The sequence below is a fragment of the Hippopotamus amphibius genome, chromosome 1, assembly GCF_030028045.1.
Source record: "Hippopotamus amphibius kiboko isolate mHipAmp2 chromosome 1, mHipAmp2.hap2, whole genome shotgun sequence".
In the NCBI taxonomy this organism is placed as follows: Eukaryota; Metazoa; Chordata; class Mammalia; order Artiodactyla; family Hippopotamidae; genus Hippopotamus; species Hippopotamus amphibius.
This window is the reverse complement of record NC_080186.1, coordinates 209,807,630-209,815,246: the sequence shown is the minus strand read 5'-3', so window position 1 is coordinate 209,815,246 and position 7,617 is coordinate 209,807,630. Positions and strand designations below refer to the sequence as shown.

General features: G+C 34.0%; 1 pseudogene; it reads left to right on the top strand.

Annotated features, from left to right (window-relative positions):
* Positions 1 to 5,304: 5,304 nt before the first annotated feature.
* Positions 5,305 to 5,914, top strand: LOC130830478 (chromobox protein homolog 3-like; annotated as a pseudogene).
* The last annotated feature ends 1,703 nt before the right edge of the window (positions 5,915 to 7,617 follow it).

The window sequence follows — 7,617 nt, the reverse complement described above, 5'->3', positions numbered from 1 at the left end:
ATAAATGCTTCTGTCCTTGGATGTAGGAATCTCATGTCTTTTACCAATATTCAAGAAGTTGAGACTTTTTAGCTCACAAGTAGAGTAAGGCGTCAGACTTTTCACCATTCTTGACATTGAGGTTCTCAAATTATGTTAATTGACTGTTGTGTGGGCAACTTTGGGCCTAACTGTATTAGGCACCTATATTCGCCAAAAAACAAGTTTTGGAGTGGGAGACAGGTTTCTCAGTTATCCTTAATATTCTTTACATTTTCCCCTTTATGGGGGCATTTACTTAAATATTTTTTTAAAGGCCCTGCTTTCATTTCTCCTTTCATTACGTCACTTCACTTTTGTTTCCTCTTCTGAGTTTTGCCTTTTTAACAAAATAATATTCAGATACTTATTATGTTACATAATAAGAGAAACTATCAATTTGGGTATGGATTCCTTCACACTGTTTTATATATAAGCATTTTCAAAAGTGCCAAATCTGCAGTATAATAATTTTCACTTTTTGTGACATTAAACATTTTTTAGTTCCTAGATATAGACAAAAAACCTAAAATGAAGTGATTTTTTCATACTCATTCAGAAAATTTGAAAGAGAGTTAATCTTTGTCAAAATCCCAGCTATATACCAGTCTAGGTCAGTAGCTGCTAGATTTGGAAGGTATATCTTCAGTGTATGAAAGTCAGGAAAGGACAAAACTGCTAAAATTTTGCCTTGTCACTGCATTTGAGTGTCTATTTGTCTTTCACTATCATGAACACACTGAATTACTTTCTACAGAATTTGAAGAAAACATTGTACGGATGCTAAAACTTTCTTGGCCAATAAAATTTCATCTGGTGAAACTGTAAGTGATTAAATATGAGTGGCTAAAATTGCCTGAATAGCTATATGATTGGCTAAAATATCATCAATAAACATTTACTGAACATCACTTGTAACACACTCTATGCCAGGCATTAGACAATAAGTTAAAAAGGAAAATAATTAAGCCAGTGTGTTTCTCAGTCAACTACAAGAGAAAAACAAGGGTTAGCCTAGCGAACTCTAGCACTTTTAACACGAAGACATTAAGCATGGAGTGACTTTTAGGACATTCTACTCTATGAGTATCTTTGCTCACAAAATGAAATGAAATAAATATGTCTCTATCTTTGAGTATCCAAGACACATCTGTATCTTCTGAGTATTCAAAATACTTAACATTTCTGCACTGTAAAAAAAAAAGTAAATGTGCTTTTGGCATATTTAGTAGTGCCGGAAATAAATTGTCACAATATTTCATAATTTAGGAAGCCACATTTAGATTCCATATACCTTATTGTTCATGATCATTTTACAAAGTTTGCCTTTGTCCAATCTATTAAGAGATGTTTCTAGGCAAACTGGTAAATTAAGTGACAAGGGGGATGGTAGCTCTCTGTTTTAGCAACTACGTTCAAAATTTATAAGAGCCACTTAGCAGCATATATGTATAAAATAATTAATATATTTAGTTTTACCTACATAAAGTTTGTAAATAAAATTTCAGAAAAATTTACACATCTACATACAGCACTTAATGATAGTAAATCTCTATAGTCTCAAAATTATCATTATGTCCATTAGACATTCACGTAATATGTATTTGATTATGCTAATATATTATTAATGCTGCTTGACCAACCCCTTAATTATTATGAATCAGAGACAATTTTGGTTGTATCCAATCATTATAGTTTTCACCTATTGGTTAATCCTGAAATGGACATGAGATGGACACAAATACATACAAAAGCTGAATGTGGAAACAAGTCTTTTTCTAATAATGTTGTTGTAGAACTAAGCAGCCATTTGGAAACAATGAAGGTGGATACAAATATACCTGCAACCTTATGAATACATGTCAATGATTTAAATGTAATGAGCCAAAAAATGTACAAAAAAGAATAAGTACTTTATAAACCCAGAATATAAAGGACTGTTCTAACCATGATACCACATGAAGAACCCAAGATGATCATTTTACCAAGTGATTAACAAATTTGACTAAAATACAGACACATATACCAAACAAATGCCAAAGATCATATCATAAGCAAAGTAAAAAACCAAAAACAAAATGGTAAAAATTTGCAATTCATATTATCTAAGAAGGCCTAATTTCTTTAATATATATTTAGGTAAGTTTGGATTTCTCAGTCAAAGATCACACAATAAGCAAAGTTAAAAAACAAAATCGAACTGGTAAACGTGTGCAATTCACGTTATACATGAAAGGATATTTTTCCTGATACATATTTAGGTAAATCTGGATTTCCCAGTACAAATTTACAAACTAATAAGAAAGCAACATACCATGCAATAAAACTGAGCAAAAGATGTAAACAGAGAATTCACCACCAAAAACACCAATAGCTCTACAGCACATTAAGATGCTCCACCTTACCCAAGAGAAAGGCACATTAAAATTTCACTTAGAACTCATTTTCTCATCCACCAGACTTGCAAATATTCTGCTGTTTCTTTTCATTCCCTGAAAGTCTGAATTTCCTAGGACGTACACGTGTTGGGGTCATCAGTGGGGGAGTTTTGGTATAGAGGTATGCAAATAAAAATTCCAATCTCCTTCTCAGGATTGATTAGTCACTAGAGAACAACGTTTCTATTGTGGTGATTTCTGAACCCCTGTAACCTTAGTACAGCATCTGCAACATATGAGGCACTTAAAAAACATATGTTGAATAGTCACCGTGGTGGCAATTTTTATGAGAGCCTAAAAGGGACATGATGCCCACAGAGGTGCCTTGTCGAGGGCTCCAGGATGTCATTAAATCTGCTCTGTTTCTCAGTAGGAATTTTGGAGAGGGGGTTGTATGTCGAGGTAAGAGTTAGTAGGAGTAAACTGATTACAAATGCACGTGTTCGAATAACAGTATCATTTGACAGATTCTAATCAACTGGAAGGGACCTTGAGTTCAATCATTCAAATTACAGGAGTAAGTAGCATGTCAGATGATATCTGAGGTGTACTTGATAAGAAACAATTGCAGTAGAAAAATAACAGAAAATAATGAAAGATAATTAGAATCTTCTCCTGAAAATGTTATGACATACCTTCACTCATTAAAAAAAAGTTATAATGGAAGCTGCTATTCTTACCCAAGAGATAGCATATTCCCTAATGACTTAAAAGAGTGAAGAATTGAGTTTCTGCCAAAATATGAAAGATTTCCTTAAAGGAGAGTTCACTCCTTATAAATAAAGTCTATTTCCCTTTTCTAACTTAAAAAGAAGTATTTTTTTCATATGTTTTTTAAATGTTGCAAAGTAGAATTTTTTTTTTCCCCTTTGGTATTTCCTGGGTACCTTGTATACTCTGGGAATCTATAGCCTTCAAAGACTGTAAACTACTTTCCCTGCTCTGTTAAATAAAGGCTTTAAAATTGTTGCCTTTTAGGTCCACGAGTCCTTAGGTCACTGAAGTTCTCTTGTAAACAATATTTATGACTGAGTAGATTTCAAATTTAGTATTTGGAAATCCAAATTTACCAGACAGAAATCATCTTTCAGAAGCTTACAGAACCATGAATTCTTTAAAGTATTTTCTTAAAATTTGAGGGAAGCTATCTATACCACATTGCTTTTGAATAGTCCTGTTTTCCATGGCTTAAGAGGGAAAAATAGATGTAAATATAGGTATAAAAAGGTAAAGAGAAGTGGAGAGCACCTTTCTTTCCTGATATGTGTGTACAGAATGGATTGAAAGACAAGTCCAGGAATCACTGATGCCTGCCAATTTGCAGCTAATTTTTGAGCAAAGGGGTTCTAAACCTCACTTTCCCATCTATCACACTTTCTTCTCCTGCCATTTTTCTGCAAACTGCTCTTGTGATGTTCCATTTAAGAAAGTCACAGCCCTCTTCTTCCCTAGTTCCAGGGAAAGTGTGCTGGAGAGTGTTTCATTCGATGAAGGTGACTTGAATTCTTTCTAACCAAAATGCTCATTTAGGATCAAATCAAAGCACTCAAAATCTTATTTGTAGACATTACTCACCTAGGTTGCTGTCTTGAGGACTGCAAAATTTTCAGTTGCTTTAATTAAGCCCATTTTGTTGAACAGTTAAGAGAAATGGGGTTTCTTTTCCTTGGGGCTAATAAGGTGGATTCCTCTTCCTTGTCTTGTTTCTGTGTTGATGATAAGCTTCATAGCTGGAAATCACTTCCATGTGTTTCTTGCTTGGGATTTTAACAAATTGTCCCTCTGGACTGATAGGAAGTTGCTATATGTTGTTGAAGGATAGTTTGTATGAGTTAGAACTGCTTCACCAAACTTGAATTACGGTATTCAGAATTCAATCTTGCCATATGGAGCAGTGTTATAAAATACATTGATCTATCTCACTGTTGTACATCATTTCAGAAACTGATCTGCCCCTTCTGTTTGTGTTTAAAATATTGGGAGGCACATTCCTCATCTCCTTCTATGTTACCATTCATACTTTTAGATTTTATTCTCACCTGTATCTTAATATATATATTTTACATGCATGCTTCCTTTACACGTACATACACATGAGTATATGTGTATATATAAGAAAAATCCAGAAAATATGTAAAAAATACATACAATGTATGCATTACTGATTTAAAATATATATTAAATGCAAAACACATCTATATTCAAACTTTAGAACAAGTCAAGATACTAAAAAAACTGAAAAACCATAGTATTTCTCTTCTTTTTTTAACCCCCAAAGAATTAAGAAACAACTGCTGTGTTCAGAGTACTTTTTCTTCTTTATAAAAAGCTTCATAAAAGGCCAAGACACAAGGATGAAAACTGTTTGATTCTATGTAAATGGTTGTCCTGTGGGGAGTAAAGTCTTCTCCAAACCCAAAGCCCCAGGTATCTGTCCACATCAGAAAACTCCTACAGGTTGGCTCTAGAGAAGCAACGCTTCTGTAGCCTGCAAGAGTCTCCTTGAAGTAGAGGATATTCTTCTCTTCTGAATCACTTTCTTAGAATTTTTTTGTTCTCATTTTTCTGCTTCAACTTTCCTAATTTTGGTGCTGTTAGCCACTTTAAGAACACGTTTGCTCTTGTGCAGACTACCTGCGCAAGCCCTAATAAGAATGGTAGGATTAACACATTAGGGACATTAAAATCTTTCTCTTTAGTAGGGCTTAGAAACGATATCTATTTAAATTATTGTCATTTCAAATGCTCTCAGAGCCATACATCTTGATATAACTACCAGAACTCTCTTCTAGAATGGTCAGGTTAAAAATAAAGCACCGTGTGCGCAGGGCCGGAGACGCCGCAGACCCTGGACCCGGAGCATCTCGGAAGCGGTGAATAATAGCTCTTCAAGTCTGCAATAAAAAATGGCCTCCAATAAAACTACATTGCAAAAAATGGGAAAGAAACAGGATGGGAAGAGTAAAAAAGTTGAAGAGGCAGAACCTGAAGAATTTGTAGTAGAAAAAGTGCTGGACCGACGTGTAGTGAATGGGAAGGTGGAGTATTTCCTGAAGTGGAAGGGATTTACAGATGCAGACAATACTTGGGAACCTGAAGAAAATTTAGATTGTCCAGAGTTAATTGAAGCATTTCTTAATTCTCAAAAAGCTGGTAAAGAAAAAGATGGAACAAAAAGAAAATCTTTATCTGACAGTTAATCTGATGATAGCAAATCAAAGAAGAAAAGAGATGATGCTGATAAACCAAGAGGTTTTGCCAGAGGTCTTGATCCAGAATGAATAATTGGTGCCACAGACAGCAGTGGAGAATTGATGTTTCTCATGAAATGGAAGGATTCAGATGAGGCAGACTTGGTGCTGGCAAAGGAGGCAAATATGAAGTGTCCTCAAACTGTAACTGCTTTTTATGAAGAGAGACTAACTTGGCATTCTTGTCCAGAAGATGAAGCTCAATAATTGTTTGCCTTGCTTTATATATATATATACATATATATATATGTATATATATATATAAAATCTGTGTCTTGGTTTTTTGATTTATTAGTGTGAAGAAATAACTACATTCTAATGAAAATCAAGTTCGATATGTTCTTTTGAAGTAGTATTGGGGAAGTTGTTGGGTTTTTGTTTTGTTTTTTTTGCATCTGTAGCACTGGTTACTTTGAACAAATAAAAGCTTTCTGTAGTTGCTTCCTTTAGCAGAAAAGAACATTTGATACCACGGTATGTTATTTCCTCTGCATTAGAGAACAGCTTTTCTAAATGTTGGGGGAAGTCTCCATAGTCATTACTCAGTCAGAATTTAGAATTTGCATTTAACTCACATATGCCTAAGGACCATTCTGGGTTTTTTGAATGTGTATACATAAAATATATATGTAAATGGCTTGGGGTTTTTTGTTGTTTAAATACGTTTACCAAAACAAAAACAGCTTTTCACAGCCATGAATAAGCCCATGTTTCTGAGATTCCATCATTTTGAGCAGTATAAGAAATCACTTCAACTTAAAATGAAAAATTTAAGTCAACCTTTCAAATTAAATAATTTTGTAATTAAGTAGACAAATTAATGTAAACAATTTAAATTGGATAATTTTTTAAAGCAGTCCTATCAGAATCTGCATCCATATCTACAGTCATATAAATGTACTTTTATATGCAAAACCCCTAAAAGGAAAATTTTATCACCATCAACAACCACCCCACCCAAATGAAAAAACTAGCAAATATCTGGTATGTTTTAATTAACCAAGCAAGACTTAGTTAACCAGACATTTAAAGGTTCCTTTTGGTGAATCGTTTTACAAGAAGTTGAAATCCCTGTGCTATATTTACTGAAAGGCTGTGATATATGTAATGTCTCAGACTTGTTCATGGAAACCTAATCAGATGGTTAGAGATGTTGGCAATATAGGATCTGCAGGAATAAATGAGTAAACAAACTTTTCTAATCTAAACTTGATCTGCATGTTTTTCTCAAACTTTACCCCAACCCATTTCTTACGTGTACGCTCAGTCTTCTCAGTATTTGGGGTTACTGGTTCAGCAGAAGCCAGGAAAAACAATAACTTTGTAGTAATCAGAATGTTATTCAACTGTATATTGTTTACTTCATTGTAAATACTGGTGAACAGTGGTCAGTAAATAGTTTTATATTAAAAAAAAAAAAGCACCTCTGTGGGGGAGGAAAAAAAACCTGAGAAAAGAAATTAATTAATTATGATTCAGAAAAAAAAAGAAAAAAGAAAAGCAGAACTGAAAAGTTATGAGCTAGTTCTTTTAGGAAAACTAATAAAATGGTCAAATCACTGGAAAATATATTTAAGAAACCAAAAATTACAACATAAAATTAGAAATATTGAAAGTAATACAGCAAGAGATGTAAGGATTTTTCTAAAAGTGATTATTATATATTTAGATGTAACTCCTGGGAATGATGAGCCTTGTTAGCTTGCTTTATATTTACCCTAGACACAGCACAGCAAGTCTGAAATGAATGGGAGGAAGGAGAATCAGAGCTGTTGCAGGGGTCACCAGAGAGGTAAGTACAGACCAACACACAGGCAATGTCCCTGCTAAGGGAAGATGATGCCAACCTAGTGCTCTGCTTGATAAGATGCACCAGCTAGGAAAGGAAGCTATTCTCTTGGGTATACACT